This window comes from Eumetopias jubatus, unplaced genomic scaffold (genome assembly GCF_037043125.1).
Source record: "Eumetopias jubatus isolate StellerSeaLion01/CBP00866 unplaced genomic scaffold, mEumJub1_p1.0 scaffold_1, whole genome shotgun sequence".
Classification (NCBI taxonomy): domain Eukaryota; kingdom Metazoa; phylum Chordata; class Mammalia; order Carnivora; family Otariidae; genus Eumetopias; species Eumetopias jubatus.
In genome coordinates, this window is record NW_028274807.1 from 129743361 (window position 1) to 129764035 (window position 20675).

The 20675-nt window shown below is 42.7% G+C and overlaps 1 protein-coding gene across 4 annotated transcripts in view; it reads right to left on the minus strand.

Annotated features, from left to right (window-relative positions):
- Window positions 1-243: 243 nt before the first annotated feature.
- The window catches only part of METTL6 (methyltransferase 6, tRNA N3-cytidine), a 36581-nt gene continuing 16149 nt past the window's right edge, over window positions 244-20675 (minus strand). For 3 of the 4 annotated variants that reach the window (XR_015768878.1, XR_015768877.1, XR_015768879.1), the window contains exons 7-8: window positions 17261-17359; window positions 244-2341 (exon numbers count right to left, since the gene is read on the minus strand). The gene's annotated coding sequence lies outside the window, so the exon portion shown is untranslated. Of the gene's footprint in view, window positions 2342-6975; window positions 7608-17260; window positions 17360-20675 lie in introns of those variants that run through there. The other variant, XR_003608447.2, reaches the window with a different exon arrangement.

Below are 20675 nucleotides of genomic sequence, written 5' to 3' on the forward strand. Positions count from 1 at the left end.
TCCCTCTTTACAACTAATCTGAAGTCTTTGGATAATCGTCAATAGCTGGATGCCTCTAGGCCCGCGCTGTCCACCTGTGGCTTCCAGGCACTTGAAAATGTAGCCACTCTGAATTGGGATGTGCTGTAAGTGTGAGACTCACATCAGCTTTTGAGGATTTAGCATGAAAAAAAGAATGTACTTAAAAAAAAAAAAAGATTGGGGCGCCTGGGTGGCTCAGTCGGTTAAGCGTCTGCCTTCGGCTCAGGTTATGGTTCCAGGGTCCTGGGATCAAGTCCCGCACCGGGTTCCTTGCTAAGCGGGGAGCTTGCTTCTCCCTCGGCCTGCTACTCCCCCTGCTCATGCTTTCTGACAAATAAATGAATAAAATCTTTAAAAAAAAAAGAATGTAAAACATCTCATCAGTAAATTTATTATATCAATTACATGCTGAAATAATATTTTGACATATCAAGTTAAAGAAAATCTTGAAATTAATTTCACCTATTCCTTTTTACATTCTACTGTGTCTACTAGAAAACTCAGAAGTACAGATGTGTGGCCCCCTTCTGTATTTCTCCTGGACAGTGTGGCTCTAGCCTGCATGGCAGGGGTGGGAGGGAGATGTGGCTGGAGGACAGTCTGTTAGAAGGGAGGTCAGGAGGCTTGTCTTGAAGACCCTTTGCAAAGCAAGTGCAGTTTTCCCCTACAGTCCCTATACTGTGTGTTTGGAGAAGTTTATTTGTGGGGGCTGCTGGAGGTTATCTGCAAAGGAAGGAGCCTTTCTATCCCATAGTAACCAGAAATTGTTTTTGCTGACATTTCCTTTGAGAAACATTGTGGCAGTGTATCTAACAGTTTTATTGTATAATTTACATATCATAAAACTCATAGTTTGAGGGGTTTTACTACATTTACAGTTATGCAACCATCACCATAATCCAATTTTAGGACAATTCCATCACCCTGAAAACTTGTCCCATGCCCATTTAGATTCAATCCCTGTTCCCAGCCACCACTAGGTAACCACTGATCTGCTTTCTATATATATGTAGTTTTGCTTTTTTTTTTTTAGAAATTTCATATAAATGGGATCATACAATAGGTGGTCTTTTGTGTCTAGCTTCCTTAGCATACTGTTTTTGAAGTTCATCCATGTTCACAGTGCTTCTCTTACTAACCCTGCCCCCCCCCCTTTTTTTGCCTACTTTTAGAAGAAACACAAATGGGTGGCAGAAAATCTGGGGAAAATTCTTCAGTAGCTTGGTCTAAGCCTGGAAAAGTTGCCAAGGCTAACTAAAAGCACGCTAAAAATTTCATGTCACTCTCTTCTGTTTTTAGAAGAAAACTGACTGTATTGGCAAAACAATATTCATTTCCCCATTTTACCTTCCTGTTCTTGTCTATAAACTTACATAATTTACATGTTATTGTACTCAGAGCGTGAAGATTTCTGCATTTTCTTTACCGTCAAATACATTTTCTAAATAATGATGATAAATGTCCTCTCCAGAATCCACACACTCTCACCTGGAAACTGAGCAGATGTAACTGCTTTTTATGGAAGTTAACACGATGACAGTCATTCATGTATTCAAAGAATTGCAAGTTCCCGTGGCTCTATTTATACTGAAATCTAACCAGATGAATCTAACAGCCCTAAGATTTTGCAGTGCAAGTCCTGGTGTTTGTTTAACAAACACCTAAAGAGAAACACTCCAGAACTCAGTATTCTTTGTTAATAAGCAGGTACCAGAATAATGTATATCTTCTGACACTGCCCCCCCTCAAATCACTGAAAAGTCTACCCATAATAATGTGTGGACTTGGAAGAGTGGGTGGTGAGAATTTCTGATAAACACACTCTTAAAGACTGAATCACACCTACGTTGCTACAGGAACCACCCGAGAAAATCACAGACTGTGACAAGTGTGGGGGTGTGGGGGTAGAAGTTGAAAGTCCAGGTTCTTTCAATCGCATTTTTAATCAAATAAAGTCAAAGGGAAAATGTGTTGCATCTTCTTTGGCTTACTGCGGCCAGGTGTGTTGAACTCGCCCATCCTGCTGCAGCAGAAATTGTCAGCCGACAATCCTTCAGCACACTGGCTTCCTCCCTCAGGCACCCGTGTCCCCATGCTTGCGGCCTTTTTCTGCCACGGGCAGTGTGCTGGGCCCACAACCAAGACTGGCCAGCAGTGCTGGGGAGTTGCACCCCCAGGATAGCCCTCAAGAGATCAGGATAAGGGGTGCTGGGGTGATTCTGTCAGTTAGGCGGCCAACTCTTGATTTCAGCTCAGGTCTTGATCTCAGGGTCATGGGTTCAAGCCCCACCTTGGACTCCACGCTCGGCATGGAAGCCTACTTAAAAAATAAAAAATAACAAAAAATAAATAAATTCACATTTAAGGGGCAACCCCTTCCAGTCCCCTCCCTCTTTGGGAGCGCTATATTATCACTCAATAAAATTTGCTTTGCTGCCCACCAAACAAAAAAAGAGAGAGAGAGAGAGAGAGAGAGATGAGGGTAAATCCACCAGCCCCGTCAGCCAGGCTGGGACAGTTGGAGGTGAGTTCTACACAGCCTCCCAGAGGGGTCCCGGCAGGACTGAGGCCCAGCTGCCCTCCAAGGTGACCTGCATGTTTCTCCCTCCCCCAGCTCACTTCCCCACTTTCTCCCTCTGCTTCCTGGGATCAGTTCCCAAATATACTACTTGCCCCAAATCCTTTGCCTCAGAGTCCACTTTTGAGGAAGTCCTACTAAAACATCTACTAAAATGTTAGATAAATAGGGACTTTAAAGGGATTCTATTACTACTTTTTAGCAGAATTTTCTGGGTCATTCTTAGGAGGACTCAGGGAAAAGTAACCGAAGTAATGAGAGTTGCACCAAATAGTGGGTCTCTTCTCAAGTAGTCTCACCTGAGGTTACTGTACCTCCTGAATGATACTATAAACACACCGTGGAGCTGGATACCATGTAATGCTTCGCACACATTAACTGCTTTCATTCTCACAACAACCCCATGGAATGAGTGCTGTTATTTTCCTCCTTTTACAGAGGAGGAAACTGGGAGATTCAAGTAATTTTGTCCAAGTAACACAGCTAGAAAAGACGGAGTCAGGATTCCAGCCCAGGCAGCCTGGTTCCAGATGTCCGGAGAATGGCCTCTGACACAACCCTGAGTGTGTGAGAAATGTTTGATAAATGCTTGCTTGAAAATAAATAAAATCTAAAAAAAAGGGGGGTGTGCCTGGGTGACTCCGTCTGTTGAGGGTCCAACTCTTGATTTCAGCTCGGGTCCTGATTTCGGGGTTGTGGGATCGAGCCCTGCATTGGGCTCTGCACTAGGCAGAGTCTTCCTATTCCTCATCCTCTGCTCCTTGCCCTGCTCTCTCTCTCAAATAAATAAATAAAATCTTTAAAAAAAAATGCTTGATCAGAGAATTACCACATGTAGAGAAAGGAAAGAAGATGGTCTATTAACATTTTCAAATGTTTGAGGGCTTTGATCTGTAAACTCCTTTGGTGGTTTGGTGAAGTCCATGGAGTCTTTCCCAGAATAATTTTTTGTAAGTACATAAAAGAAAACACAGAGGACTACAGAGAAGAAACTAATGATATTGAAATACATTTATCAAAATGCTACCCCAAATTGTGATGTAGCAATCTAGGCATTCATCCTATGGGGTGAGCACACAATGGCTGTAATCTCTGTCACTGGGTTTCACAGATGTGTCAAATCTCTGTCATTAGACTGTGACAGGAAAGGGCTGAGCTGCCCTAGTGGCTGGGCTCAGGATAGACGTCAATGGTTGCCTCCAGAAACCCGAACTATAAGAGCTCTTCCCTCCAAACCCCTCTTCACCTTCATTAACTTTCTGAAACACAGGTTTGATAATATTTCTCACCAATTCTGAACCTCTCAGTGCCCGCCCTCCATTGTCCCCAGAATAAAATCTAGGACGCCCAGGATGTCACTCAAGGCCTGTGTGATCTGAATCCAATAATTTACCACACTCACCACCGACAGGTGCCTCCCACATTCTTTACACTGAGCCACTGTAAATTCCCTGCTTCCCCGAAGCACCCCACACTTCCAGGGGCTCCCTGTTTCCTCTGTCAGGAATGGGTGACAGCCTGAAGGCAGAGTCCTTCCCCCTCAGCTTCTTTGCAAAGTCTCTTGCGATAGCTGCTCTCCCGGGTAAAATTAATCACTCCTCCTCCAAGTGCCCATTACACTTTGCACATGCCTCCACTCTAGCATAATGAAATTATTAGATCACGGTTACTGTGGACATATCTTAGGGCCTCCTACATGAACGCTATCTTATTAATCTTAAACAGGGCCTGACAGAGAATCTGGCCTAGGATGAGAGTTCAGTTAATGTTGGTTAAGAATGATTTGAGGTTGGGAGATGGGGGTTCATTTGACACAAGTTTGAGACCTGCATGGAATGTCTCAGGATTTCCCACCAAAGATCATAGATTTTCGGGAGTCTGGGAACAAAGTTGGAAGTGGCCCACTGAAATCATGAAATTTCCTTAAAGACTTGTGTTCTCTTAAATTTTCATGGAAGACTGGCTCCCTCTTGCATCAGACATTAACATTTGTTATCAAAGTTTAAGTAAAAATAGCTCAAATTTTTAAGTAAAATAGACATGCCTAAAAAATCTGTCCTCTCTCTCACGTGGCTTCTTATACTCTCTGGCCTGCCAAGAAACGCATGGGTACAGATACCAAGGTTGAGAGGCAGGGACCTAGAAGGCTCCTCTTCCTGACCCCAGAGGTGAGGGCACCACTTGGCTGACTTTGGCTGGAAATCAGGGAGAAGCCTCCACCCCCGCCCTCCTCCCCCAGGCAGCTGGATGCTGAGTACACTGCATCCGGCCCACCTCGCCTCTCAGCAAACACTTCAGATGAGTAATTACCCCACAACCTATCCAGTTTCTAATCTTTCTCCAGCGCCTTTCAGGAATGACTCCTTCTGTGAGGCGGGAACAGCTTGCTGGGTTTTTCCAGGATGTCTCTTTCTTTGCCTTTGTTAGTGTTTGGGGGATTCTTTTGTTGTTGTTGCGATTTTATCATCTCTGACATGTGACTTCCTTCGTATCTGTATGGGGCACACTGTTCTTTGAGGAGAGCCTGAGCACCTACCCAAGTTCTTCCCTTCTATTTGAGTTTGATCTACTTCTTTAAGCCGTGGAGTGGAGAAAGCATGGAGATTTGAGTCAGGGAGAGCTGGCTTCAGTTTTAGTTGTGCAGCTCATGGGCCATCTCATAGCCTGCAAACAGTATAACCTGGCACACAGTAAATACACAACACAAGTGAATTTTCATTTCCTTCCTCTTACTAGAGAAAGGCAGTATCTCGTTCTGTGGTCTGAAAACCTGGCTGGTGTTGGTGCCTCACGAAGAGCCAGTTGCAATAAAATCTGAGAGTTTAAAGTTAGCACCATTCTTGGCTAGAAGCAAAATTAGCTTAAAATTAACTGTGCTTAAAACAAGTCATGGTGGCGGGGCGCCTGGCTGGCTGGTTCAGTCAGAAGAGCATGCCACTCTTGATCTTGGGGTCATGAGTTCGAGCCCCACATTGAGGGTAGAGATTACTAAAAAAATAAATAAACTTTAAAATGATAATAAGTCATGGTGGGTGTGGTGCAGATGACCTCTCCCCACTGGCGGGTGGGATTGCTGCCTCTGGCTCAGTATCTCTAGCTCCTACCCAGCATGGGGATTCGACCAATGTCTGTTGACAGAACGAGTGATTAAATGGACAAAGGAATGAGTGAATACATCCCTCCAGAATGATGGAGGATTTGAGATGAATAAATTATGTCAAAGTAATCCAATAATTTGTAGTATGTGAAACTTACATCCCCAAAACTACCTGACTCCTACACCTGGACACTAATAACAAGTTGGTGGTGGAAGTCCACCACACGTGGGTGGGGGGCATACAGTGGGTGGCAGAGCCTTGAGGCCTTCAAGCATCCCACCGTGCCAGAGCAGTTGGGCTAAGGGGATGGCTGGCTTGCAGGAGTTCATTGTTAGAGCAGTCAGGAGTTCACAGGGAAGGCACGAGGAGGAGGTGCCCTGTAATTACTATTGTTTGAGCATAAATACATGTGGTTTTTTTTCTGGCACATAATTGCCGTGTTTCTGGGTTGCAGTGGCAGGCTGTGACTGTGGAGATGCCTTGGAGGAATGATTTCGGATGACTAAGGTCAGCTTTGCCTCAGCAGCAGCCTCCCTGCCTGTCTCTTGCTCCCAGCATTGCCCCGGCACGGTCCATTCTCCACACCACTGCCGCAGTGACCTCTCCAAATCACCCATCGGATCGTAGGAACCTCCCTGCTTAACACTTCCCATTCCCATTTCCATGCGAATGAAAGTCCCAACCCCTGAGTGCTTAGTCCCAGCCTTGCATGCACAGCCCTTGTTTGACCCCTCTGATGCCCCCCCTCATTGTGTGCAGCCACACTGGGCTCCTGTGGTGCCTCAGGTGTGCTAATCCCATGCCCACCTCCGGGGCCTTTCCAGTGGTCCTTCCCTCCGTCGGGAAAGCTCCTCCTCCTCTCCACAGGTTGGCTCTTCCTCCCGCCCAGCTCTCCGATCTTTCCCTTCCCAGTGCCCTTCCCTGACTTTCTGAGCTCAAGTGGCTCTCTCCCATTCTCCCTGCTTCTCTACAGGCTTGTTACTTAGGACTACCTAAAATCATCTTATTATTTTATCTTTTAGGGCTGTTCTGGCCCATTTCCCCTTCCCCTGATAGAATATAGGGCGAAGAGGTTTATATCCATCTGTCCCCAGCACAAAGTGGCCATAATAGGTGCTCAGTAATTATTCGTTAGGTGAATAAATACATACAATCTACTCCACGAAGAATAAACAAGCTTATGTAGCACTATCTCTCCCAATTTCTCACTATCACTTGCTAGAAGGTGTGGGTGGCACCATTCCTGCAAGGAGGAGAGAGAAGGGCCTGGAGGAGGGAGCTTCCAGGCTGCCACGGTGTCGTCCCAGGAACATAGCCTCTGAGGGGCAATGACCCTGCACAATTGTTCCCAGAGCTCTTTAGGAATCCCGGAAACCTTAGCAACCCTGAAGAGCTGGCGAATCTGGTAGCTGTCGATGACCCCACAGCCCCAGAATCCTGTTACAACGCCCAGAAAATGGATTTGTTTGGTCACTGTCATCACAGCTGACACGTGACATGCGTCATCACAGATGAACACCAATTTGGATTCCTGTGCCAGTCAGCCCCCTTGGGTCAGAGTAATGGTGTTGCTCAGGAATAGTTCAGTAGCAATGAAAATGGACTGTGGGTATCAAAGCAAAACGGGGATTTACTGGAAAGATAGGAGAGGCTCATGGTTCCCGAAGGAGGGACTGGCCTGCTTAAGTCAAGGAAGTAAGGCAATGCAGGGCAGAGCAGGTGAGCCACAGGGCACGGGAACACAGGCCTGACCGGTGCGGGGGCAGGAAGCCCAGCCCGTTTCCCAGGCCCGGGAGGCAGGCCCCCGCCTTCTCTCTTCCACTCCTTCCAGGGCTGAGAAAGGGCAAGCTCGTCTGAGGCAGGATATCCCCAGATGAAGGAAGCAGCGCATTTTCCCCTGCCAACTCCGCCTGTAGAGAAATGAAGAGGAGACGGCAACACCTTCGTCATTCACCCCCAAATGACACGATTAAGCTGAGGCCTTGCCAGGATCCCAGGGCAAAGTGGCCCCAGCAAGTGTGGGCTAGGCCTGAGCGGGCAGCAAAGCGGGGGTCTCAAAGTCACATGGCTGCAGGGGCCAGGTGAGCGACAACACGGAGGGGTGATGCCCCTGCCAAGTGTAGATCAAGCCCCCCCAAGGCAACCCCCCCCCCGAATGTGTTTGTGGCATGATATGGTGGTTTCTCTCTCTAATGTGTTGATGGAACAGATTCATTGGTGGCTCTCCTAGTTTTGAATCAACCTCTAGTGGCGTGAGACAGCTTGTGAGAGCCAACTGTTTAAGTTTCAGGAGTTTTCAAGCCGGTTGAGATCACGTTGGTAGCTTAAAATTAGCACCATTCTTTGCTAGAAGCAAAATTAGCTTAAAATTAACTATGCTTACATGTAGTCATGGTGGGAGTATTTACACCATGGGAATTGACAAATGCTACAAATCAGAAAATTTTTTTTTTTTTGAATCTTTCCCAGAGAGCTGGTTGTTAAACCAGCACACTACAGCTCATGTTCCTGAAGTAAACTGTGCTTGGTCTTATAGTATTATTTTTTTATCATCACTGGATTTTATTTTTAATCATAAATGAGATTAGTCTGTAGTTCTTTTTTATTTGGGGGGTACATTCTTTGTCAGCTTTCCGTGTTTCTCTATGGCCCAGGTTAAATCTCTGATTCTCAATCATCTGAGGCGTATTTTAAAATATGGATGCCCATGGGAATGCAAGCTGGTGCAGCCACTCTGGAAAACAGTATGGAGGTTCCTCAAAAAGTTGAAAATAGAGCTACCCTAGGACCCAGCCATTGCACTACTGGGCATTTACCCCAAAGATACAGTTGTAGTGATCCAAAGGGGCACCTGCACCCCAGTGTTTATAGCAGCAATGTCCACAATAGCCAAACTATGAAAAGAGCCAAGATGTCCATCAACAGATGAATGGATAAAGAAGATGTGGTATATATACACGATGGAATATTATACAGCCATCAAAAAAGAAATCTTGACATTTGCAATGACATGGATAGAACTAGTAGGCATTATGCTAAGCAAAATTAGTCAATCAGAGAAAGACAATTATCCATATGATCTCACTGATATGTGGAATTTAAGAAACAAAACAGAGGAGAGGAAAAAATAAACAAGATGAAACCAGAGAGGGAGACAAACCATAAGAGACTCTTAATCATAGGAAACAAACTGAGGGTTGCTGGAGGGGTAGAAGGTAGAGGTATGGGGTAACTGGGTGATGGACATTAAGGAGGGCACAGGATGTAATGAGCACTGGGTGTTACGTAAGACTGATGAATCACAGGCCTGTACCTCTGAAACCAAAAATATAGTATATAACTGTTAATTAATTGAATTTAAATTTAAAAACTTAACAAAAACCACTCCCAATAGAGGACCGTTACAGAAGGCAACAAATGAATGAATGAATGAATGAATGAATGAAATGCGGATGCTCAAGCCATGGACCTGATTAATTAAGTCAGAATCTCTGGGGATGGGACTCAAATACCAGTATTTTTTTTAAACTCCTCGGATAATTCCCATGTTCAACCAAGGTTGAAAACCACTGCCCTAGCCTAGTGCTTCTTAAACAACACAGAGTCTCCTTTAGTAGGTCAGGGTTGGGGGTGGGGATCATCAGTCTGCATTTCCAATGAGCTGCCAGTGATGCTGATGCTGCTGGGCTGTGGACCACACTTTGAGTAGCCAAGATTTTGAGGCACATTGTGATCATGTGTATTTCAAAGGTCAGGTAAGATTCAGCTACCCAGCCATTTCATCCTGATGCCTTTTCAACATCAAATCTCATTACCTCCCTAATCTCTTCCATAGCCATCTCCCACTTTTTCCTGTGTTGTTTTTGGTATTTTGCATTTTTCAAGAAGTCTGTTTTTTCTAGGTTTTCAAATTTATTGCCACAGACATTTCATAGTCCCTTGTTATATTAAGCTCTCCTGTATCTGTAATTACAACAATTCAAATTCAAGAGTTTAAAAAATATTAAGCCAATCAACCCAACACCTGTGACTGACTGATACTTGGCTTCCAATTTAAGATCCTGCCAAAGACCCCCAATTACTCCATCATTTTCTGGCTTTTAAGTTGTTTCTGACTCCAGAAGATTCCATTAAAATAGTTACTGGAGAGGTAGTCTCAGAAACAATCCCAGAACTGGTTATAGTTAAGCACCCTGTAATTCAATCATTGTACATTACAGATGGGGGAACTGAGGGCCATAGAGGTGTATCACTTATCCACAGGTAGTGGAAAGATTAAAATTAGGACCCAGGATGTCCAGGAATCCAGTCAGGGATAGGAGGTATATCACCACTATACCCTTAGTATGGCTCCTACACTTCAACAATTGAAGAACGTTCAGCAAATGTGAATGATGTCTAGGGCATGGTGTTTATCTGGCACCAAGGCCTTTGATATTTGGACGACTTTTGTCACGTTCACAACTTTTGTCCATGGCCCTGAGGAGAAAGCGATGTCATTAAGAAACTGATGCCTGGAACGGTTGTATACTGTTGGTGGGAACACAAAATATTTGTGTTCCCACCTCTTGCTCACAGGTGGAAAAACCAAGGCACAGAGAGAGGAAATGGTCCTTCAAAGAATTGTCCTTCAAACAAAAAATTCCCAAATCTAAGCCCCTGCCCCTGACTTGCAAACAGCCTTCCTTCCATGGACTGACATATTTGCCAGTTCACCTGAGACTTCTACATCACATTATGATGCTGACCTTTCTACTCCATGAGCCCTTGAAGGCCTCATGAGTAGTTGTAACTCATCAGGTGAGAACTTGAGGGGCTCCAACTATTTACTTCTCTTGACGCTGTTCTGCCTCCTGTTTGGGATGGTCTTGACTGCTTTCTGCTAGGCTCCCACCATGTCTGTATTTTCCCGGGAGTTCACTATTCTCCCTGCTCTTGCTGACACGATTGCTGCTTCCACCTAGAAGATATTAAGTTCATCCTGGCACCTGGCACCCCAGTGACAACCTCAGACAGCCCTGCACTCACATTTTCCATATAAATATGTGTGTGTGTTGATTTTCCTGGTTTATTTCTTTATTATGGTAGTCATTGCCAATGGTCTGGGTCAGGGACTATCAATCCTTGAACTCGGTTTAAGGTGTTCTGAGACTCTTGTGCCCATATACACATCACAAAAGCAAACACAAATACTTCTTGAAGGAAGGTACTTTCAATATAGGTCTCAAATAATTCAACAAGGTAGATCAACAAGGCAGCTTTGTTGACAACTTCGGGAACAGGAAATTATAGCCAGTGATAGAGTCTTCCCAAAACTAAGTGGAACTTCTAGGGAAAAAAAATGCAATAACCAAAACACACACACGTACCTACTAACCTCAATGGATAAGTTTAACAGCAAAAGAAATACGACTGAAGACAGGATTAGAGAATTGGAAGATAGCTCTGAAGAAATTATTCAGAGCATCACTCCAAGAGATAAAAAGATGGAAAATGCAGGGGCACCTGGCTGGCTCAGTTGGAGGAGCATGCAACTCTGGATTTTGGGGTTGTGAGTTTGAGCCCCACACAAGGTGTAGAGATTACTTAAATAAATAAAAACTTAAAAAAATTTTTTTAAAGATGGAAAATGCAGAAGGGAAGATAAGAAACATAGAAAATATATTTTAAAAGTCTAATGTACATTTTATCTGAGACTTGGAAGGAGGAGTGAGGGAGAAGGAGGCCGTGGCCATCCTGAAGATGTGGTGAAGTTCTGAAAAGATGACCCTTCCAGCATGGAGCATGACTAAAGAGTCTGCTGAAAAGAAAGAGGTAGGCTCCATGAGTGTGCCTGGTGGAGGCTTCCTCCTCTCTGGAGTTGGAGCAGCAGAATGCAAGGGCCGAGTTCTACCTCCAGCCTCATCCTTGGCTACCATACCCAGGTGTCTTTTAATTTATTTATTTTCCATCTGTTTCTAGCAGGTCCTTATTCTACATGTGAAAATAAAAAAAAAAAATCCAGTGTCTATTTTGGATTTCACACACATGGCAGAGTTTCTAGGCAAAAATATATAGTTCAATGAATAAGAAAGTGTTTTCTTTATTCTGGCATTGTTGATGTTAGAGACATCTGGAACATAGGCATGTGTGGGTTAGTATGTATGTGTGGTTTGTGCACTGCACAAAGGACTGGGACCCGAAAGGCAGCCATGGCTCTGCTGGCCAAGCTGCGTACTCTGGCTGGGGGCTGTGTCTGCTAGAAGGTGCCTTCTACACAGTGTGATACCAAGCTATGGTCAAGCTGCATTTGCCCAGAGCAGAACTGCTTTCTATTTTTCATAAAAGTACTCATTCATTAATGGTGTTTCACCAAACTGTCCACTGGAGAAGTATCTAATGAAAGATGAATCCCAAAATATATAAAGAACACATAAAACAACACCAAAAAGCCAAATAATCCAATAAAAAAAGGGGCGCCTGGGTGGCTCAGTCAATGAAGCGTCTGCCTTTGGCTCAGGTCATGATCTCTGGGTCCTGAGATTGAGCCCCGAATCAGGATCCCTGCCCAGCCTGGAATCTGATTCTCCCTCCCCCCCTCCCCCACACTCATGCTCTCTCTCCTCTCTCTCTCTCTTTCACTCAAATAAATAAATAAAATCTTTAAAAAAATAAATAAATAGGGGTGTCCAGGTGGCTCAGATGGTTAAGCATCTGCCTTCAGCTCAGGTCATGATCTCCAGGTCCTGGGATCAAGCCCCACATTGGGCTCCTGGTTCAGTCGGGAGTCTGCTTCTCCCTCTGCCTCTCTGCCCTGCTCCTGCTCTCTCTTTCTCACTCTCAAAATGAATAAATAAAAAAATAAAAATCTAAAAATAAATAAATAAATAAATAAATAAAAATTTTAAAAAATTAAAAATGGTCAGAAGACATAAATAGACATTTCTCCAAAGAAGACATACAGATGGCCAATAGACACACGAAAAGATGCTCAACATCACTCATCATCAGGGAAATGCAAATCAAAACTACAATGAGATATCACCTCATACCAGTCAGAATGGCTAAAATTAACAACACTGGAAACAACAGGTGTTGGCGAGGATGTGGAGAAAAAGGAACCCTTGTGCACGAATGCAAACTGTTGCAGGCACTGTGAAAAATAGTATGGAGGGTCCTCAAAAAATTAAAAATAGAACTATTCTATGATCTAGTAATCACACTACTGGGTATTTACCCAAAGAATATGAAAACAGTAATTAAAAAAGATATGTGCACCCTGTGTTTACTGAATTATTTACAATAGCCAAATTCTGGAAGCAGTCCAAGTGCCCACTGACAGATGAATGGATAAAGAAGATGTGGTAAATATATACAACGGAATACTACTCAGCCATAAAAAAGAAAGAGATCTTGCCATTTACAACAACATGGGTGGAGCCAGAGAATATTACGCTAAGTGAAATAAGCCAGTCAGAGAAAGACAAATACATATGATTTCACTCATATGTAGAATTTAAGAAACAAAACAAATGAGCAAAGGGGAAAAAAGAGTGAGAGAGAGAAACCAAGAAGCAGAGTATTAATTATAGAGAACACACTGATGGTTACGGGGAGGGGGAGATAGGAGAAACAGGTAATCCCCTTGAATTTAAGGGGATTAAGAGCACACTTATCATGATGAGCACTGAGTCATGTATGGAAGTGTTGAATCACCATATTGTACACTTGCAACTAATATAACACTGTGTGTGAATTACACTGGAATTAAAATTAAAAACTTAAAAAAAAGTCCATTCTCAGTTACCTCATAAATGTAGCCAAAGCTCCGTGTGCGCGCATGCGTGCACCTGCGCTCACTTGCTTGCGCGTGCAGGATAGAGCATGGCTTCTAGGGGAACTAACGCCCAGGTTCATCTGGCACTAAGGAGTTGCCTGTGATACAGGGCTGTCCTGGCAAACTGGGATGGTTGGTCACCCTTTGGGACCATCATCCTTGGGAATTCCCTCAAGTTGGAAAACCTTGGACTGTCATTACACTAAGGACTGAAATTCTTGGTGTTTCCCCTTTCTCTTCCCCTGAGCTTCCCATGCCTCATGCTGACCCTTATGTTTAAAGGGTATAGGGATGTCACAGTGAGAGGGAGTCCTCCTGTACAAAGTATGCATCTAATGAGGAGGTTGTAGGGGCAGCTCCTCAGACATCTTGGTTGACTTAGAAGGTTATTTCTTTTCTCCTCACCCAACCCTCCCATAGGTGCTGCCTGACTACTACTCATTTTTTTCTTACCCTTTGCATTGTTCTGTTCTCTTTTTCCTAACTCTATCCTACGCACCTTCAGAACACTGTTTCTCTGCTCTTTGGGTTCCTGAATACAAGATTCCTTTCCTAGCACCCATGGTCTACTTCTGAGCTTCTAGTTGTCGTTGTTGTTTGAAGATTTTATTTGTTTGTTTGTTTATTTATTTGAGAGAGAGAGCACTTGCAGAGGAGTGGGGAGAGGGGCAGAGAGAGAGGGTGAGAGGGAGTCTCAAGCAGACTCCACACTGAGCACAGAGCCCGATGCAGGGCTCAATCCCACGACCCTGAGATCATGACCCTGAGCTGACATCATGACCCTGAGCCGAAATCAAGAGTCAGATGCTTAACTTGACTGAGCCACCCAGGCCCCTGTGGTTGTTTTTTTAAACTGCCTTTCTCCCTCCTGATTATAAAAGTATATAAATTTGTTGTAAAATGTTTAGAGAGTACAGAAAAGAATTAACATTTTATTGTACTGCATTCTTACCAGTATTTTTTCTATGAATGTTTTTATATAGTTCAGAACAGACTGTGTAATTTTACATTTGGATCTTTTTTAAACTTAACATTGAAACATAAACATTGTATTAAAATGCTAAAAACATTTTCCTATGACAGTCACATAAGCAAGATGACAGACTAGGAAGCCACAGGCTCTTCTCCCCCCACAGAGACAAAGAGTTAACCCTATGTATGGACCAGGATATCTCTGTGAGAACTGTAGACACCAGATGAAAGCTACAACACCCAAGCCCTTGTAAAACCAAGAAAGGATTCTAGCAAGAGCAGGGATACCAGAATATATAAAGAACTCCTATAACTCAACAACAAATGGCAAACAACAAAAATGGCAAAGGACTGGAATAGATATCTTTCTAAAGATGATATACAAATGGTCGATAATCATATAAAAAGATGCTCAAATCATTACTCATCAGAGAAATGTGAATCAAAACCACAATGAGATATCACCTTATACCCATTACAATGCTACTATCAAAAATATACACAATAACAAGTGTTGCTGAGGATGTGGAGAAATTGTAACCCTTGTTCCAATTGGTAGGATTGTAAAATTGTACTACTATGGAAACAGCATTGACATTCCCCAAAAGATTAAAAATAGAACTACCATACAATCTAGCAATCCTACTTCTGGGTATATAGCCAGACAAGATGAAAGCAGGGTCTCAAAGATATTTGTACACCTATGTTCATAGCAGCCTATTCACAATAGCAAAGGGTAAAAGCAACCCAAATATCCACTGACAGATGAATGAATAAGCAAACTGTGGTATATACACAAAATGGAATTTTATTCAGCTTTAAGAAGGAAGAAAATCCCGTCACATGCTACACCATGGATGAACCTTGAGGATATTACACTAAGTAAAATAAACCTGTCACAAAAAAGACAACAATTATATGATTCTGCTTATATGAGATATCTAAAGGAGTCAAATTCATAGAAACAGAAAGTATAATGGTGCTTACCAGAGCCTGGGGAGGGGAGGGGAAAAGAGAAATGTTATTTAATGGGTATAGAATTTCAGATCTGCAGATGTTCTGAAGCTGTTTCACAACAATGTGAATATAATTAACACCACCAAACTATACACTTAAAAATGGTTGATAGTAGGGGCACCTGGGTGGCTCAGTCATTTGGGTGTCTGACTCTTGACTTCAGCTCAGGTCATGATCTTAGGGTTGTGGGATCGAGCCCCAGGTCTGGCTCCACAGTGGGTGTGGAGCCTGCTGGGGATTCTCTCTCTCCCTCTGCCCCTGCCCCCCAACTTTCAAAAAAAAAAGGTGATGGTAAATTTTAGGTTATGCGTATTTTTTACCGGTTTAAAAAAAAAACAAAACTTTTTCCTAGATATAATGTTCATGGATTATATTCTATTTTGTCGTATGATGTACTTTAGTTGGCTTATCCATTCTCTTACTAGTCATTTAGAGCAGCGGTCAGCAAACTTTCTCTTAAAGGACCAGTTAGTAAATAGTCTAGGCTTTGCTGGCCATAGTCTCTGCTGTTACAGCATGAAAGGAAATATAAACAATGTGTACATGGGTGTGGCTCTGCTTTACTTACTGAAATAGGAGGGCTGGATTTGATCCATGGGCCATAGTGGCTGAGCCCTGGTTTAGACTGTTTCTAATATTTAGTATCACAAATAATGCTGCTAATAAACATCTTTCTTAAGACATCCTTATAGATATGTTAGCTTCTCTCCTAGGAAGGAAGCCTATAAACTAAGTTAATGGGAAAAAATTTGGCCATTGCTAAGGTCCTTGATCTGTACTGCACAGGTTGAAGCAGCTCTCTGGATAGTGACCTGACCCTGATTCAGCAACATCCTGGGCTCTGCCCAAGGGAATGCCTGTAACTAACCTTTCTTTAGTTCTAAGCACATGCCAACAAGTTCAGCATCCCCGAGTTGCCTCTGTTCCTCCAGATCCTTCAGCCCCTTTGCACTTGGCAATCATCCCAACCTCTTTCCTCCTCAAATGGTCCCTCCATCTATGGGCTGCCTTTTCCTTCCCAACCCCCCCTGGTTAGAGATGGCAGATTAGGGCCCCTGGGTGGCTGAGATGGTTAAACGTCTGCCTTTGGCTCAGGTCATGATCCCAGGGTCCTGGGATCGAGTCCCGCATTGGGTTCCCTGCTCCTTGGGAGCCTGCTTCTCCCTCTGCTTCTCTCTCTCTCTCCTCCCCCCTCTGTCTCTCATGAATAAATAAAATATCAAAAAAAATAAAGATGGCAGATTAAGTACATGCCCTTATTTCAGCTCCTTCTGGAAACCCCACTAAAATAACAGCAAAAGGATTTTTTTTTACAGGATAAAGTCATAAAGACATGACAAAATGTGGGGGACTTGAAAGCAGAAGGATGAATAGCAACCCACCTAGTAGACTTGAGAAGCTGAATCTTAAGCCAGTAGTGATGAAAGACAAGGAGCAACTCAGTTTGCATTGAGAACTCGCAAAGGTTTTATGCCTCAGGATTTGGCAGTACCAGCTATTTCTAGAAGTGTCGGTGTGGACAGGATTGAAAATTGAAGGACTGCTTCAAAGGTCTTAAGGAGCAGATATACCCCCCAAACCCCGTCCCCATGTCCACATGCCAGACAAGTGTATGATCCCCACCCCAGAGCAAGACTAGAGGCCAAACACAAATGTCTATGGATAAGGAGACATGGGGCAAAATTGAGGATGGAGTACTATATTGTAAATGGCACTCCACTAAAACTTTCCCAGTAAACTAAGTGAAAGCTTACATACCAAGTGTTGAGATTCTCCCCACTGGCTTGGCTCCCAGATCACGGGTAGCTAGGATGGTATCCACCTGGCAGGGGCTGGAAGATTATTTTCTGGAGAGACCTAAAGATAGCAAACTATAGGTTATACAAAGCAACAGCCTAGTCAGATCACCACGTGGGGAAGCCCACATTGACAACTCCCCCTCATGCTCAGAGCTTCTTCCTAGCAGCTTTTAAGCTCCCCATTTTAAAACATAATTGGAAAACCAAGGATCACCACACATCTGAGAAAAGCCCCTAAAGATAGAGACCAAAACAGGAAAGGAAAAAAAGAGAGAAAACAGTGTGATGGTTAATTTATTTTTAATTTTTAAAAAGATTTTATTTATTTATTTTAAAGAGGGGCAGAGGGAGAGGGAGAGAGAGTCTTAAGCAGACTCCTCGCTAAGTGCAGAGCCTGATAATGGGGCTTGATCTCACGACCCTGAGATCAGGACCTGAACTGAAACCAAGAGTCTGACACTTAACTGATTGTACCACCCAGGCACCCCTGTGATGGTTAATTTAATGTGTCAATTTGACTGGACCTCAGAGTACCCAGGTCTCTGCTTAAACACTATTTCTGCGTGTGTCTGTGAGGGCGTTTCTGGATGAGATTACTATTTGGATCAGTAGACTTGAGTCAAGCAGCTTGGCCTCCCTGATGTGGGTGGGCCTCATCCAGTTTACTGAAGGCCTGGATAGAATAAAAGGCTGATTAAGATGAATTCTTTCTCTCTGCCTGACTGTCTTGACCTGGGACATTGGTCTTGTCCTGCTTTCGGGCTCAGACTGGAACTTCAACCACTGACAATTCTGCCTCTTAGGCCTTCAGGCTTGGACTGGAACTACACCATTTGCTCTTTCGCGCCTCCAGCTTGCCAACTGCAGATCTTAGACCTCTTAGCCTTCATAAGTGTGTGGGCCAATTCCTTATAGTAGTTCTCGCTCTCTCTCATAGTTGAGACTTGAACAACACGGGTTTGAACTGCATGGGTCCGTTTATATGCAGATTTTTTAAGGCACGGTACTGTAAATATATTTTCTCTTACGATTTTCTTAACATTTTCTTTTCTCTAGCTTACTTTATCATAAAAATATAGTATAGAATATATTTTAGGAAAATAGTATAGAACATACAAAATATGTGTCAATCGACTGTTCATTATCAGTAAGGCCATCCGTAGGTTATTAGTACTTAGGTCTTTGGGGAGTCAAAAGTTACTGTAGATTTTTGACTGCAGAAGGGATTGGTTCCCCTAACCCCTGTGTTGTTCAAGATATATACTGTATGTATATATCTCTATTTCTATCTATTTCTCTATAATTGGTTCTCTCTTTCTGGAGAGCCCAGACCAATTCACGGAGACTATGCGGGGAGATGAAAACCTAAATCACACCTCTAAGGAGAAAAATTAGAATTCAATTTTATTTTTCCTAATGAGAGAAATTAAATATTAAAGAATATGATTTTGTCAGATAGGGTTGAGTTTTGAAGGGCTACAAATCATTGTAATATCTAGGTTTTTTTGCCAACCCCTAAAGAACCAATTTTTGTGCCTTTGGGGGACAGTAGTGCCCCCGTGGAGAATGTATGCCTTAGAGAGAGAGAAGACACTGCATCTATGAAGCAAGACCAAGTTGTTCTTTTTAAAATGAACATTGAAAGAATAAAAAAGTGTTCTTGGAATTTAAAAATTTGAAAGCAAAAATTAACAACTCAGTGGAGGATTCTGACTGAATCAAATCTCTCAGAAAGCAAAACATGAAATAAGAGAGATGGTGGGAGAAGAGAGAACAGGTTGTAAAGTTATAATATTGGTTCAGAAAGTTCAACGTTTTAATAACAAGAGTTCCAGAAAGAGAACGTGTGTGTGTGTGTGTGTGTGTGTGCGCGCGCGTGCGCGCGCATGTGTTGGTAGTGGCGAGGAGTCATTATAAATAAATAATTTGAGTAAATTTCCCCAAACTGCGGTATCTGCATCTCCAAATTCCAACAGATGAAAACCCTGCAATCTGAGGCACCTCACCATGACTCCAGAGCCCTGGGAACAAAAAGAATACCCTAAGACACCCATTCTCTCTCTTGGGAGGTGTCCTCTAGCTTCTGGTGGTAAGAATCTTAAAGGTTGAAATGGCACTTCTAGCAGATTTGTCACAAGGATTTTAGTTAACTTGTGAGTTTTGGAAAGGAGTTCTGAGGATGATAGATTACATTTTTTTTTCCTTAATGTAAAAGCAGTATATGCTCATTACAGAAAACATGAAAGTTTCAGGGATGTATAAAGAAGAAAAAGTATCAGCTATAATTGAACAACTATGAACTAAATACTTTAACCATTTTAAATTGGTTCCTTCCTAGGTGTTTTGTTTAAATATATCTATGTATCCTTTTATAATATTTATTATTAAACATAATTGAAACTATTCTTCTCTACATTTTTATATTCCTGCTTATATTATAGAATGAGCATTTTCTAATTATTGTTTTAATGACTGTACAATATTTAATTTATGGTATAATTTATATAACCAATCTCCTATTTTTAGATATTTAAGCTGTTGTCACCTTTACACTGCTCTAAATAGCATTTTCATGAAAATGTTTGTATAAGTATTTCCTAATTATTCTATTTTTCTTTAAATTGGATTCCCAAACATGGGATTACTGGATCAAAGATTATGTATAGATTTATGAAATTTACTACACGACGCTTGTGTTCTAGACTTGCATTGTCCAATATTGTAGCCACTAGCCACGTGTGACTACAGTTGTATTTATATGTAATTTTAAAATTGGTTTCTCTGTTGCACTGGCCACGAACTAGCCTTAGTCCTCAGTAATCACTTGTGGCTAGTGGTTACCATATTGGAGAATGCAGACAGAGATTATTTCCATCATTTCAGAAAGTTCTAGTGGACAGTGCTGTTTTAGAGAAGCCATACTTTTTGTATCTCCGTAATTGGTCTCTCCATCCTTTTACCAGCATTAAGTATTACCACTTTTTAAGTTTTATTCAGTTGATAGGTAAAGAAGAGAGTCTCAATTGAGTAACTGTTTCTAACTAGAGCTGACCATTTTGTTAGAAGTTGTATTTCCTCTAGGAATGATCTCATTTTGCTAGTCATGATATTTTTCTAGATGTGCTTGGGAAGTTACCGTAAGTAAGAGCTCTGAATCACATTCTCATCTCCATGGCTATGCCCCACACCAGGGCATATGACATCTCTACTGAAAACTCTGGAAATATCCTTTCCAAGTGGTGGTGACAGTTGCCACCCTCAGGTTTTCCATTGCTTCTCTTCCTCTTTTTCTTTCCTCTGGTGTTCAGAGTGTTTGTGCTTGTTTTCCTTAGCTGTCACACTTTGGCTTAGTGAAGATATGGTTGGGCTGCTTC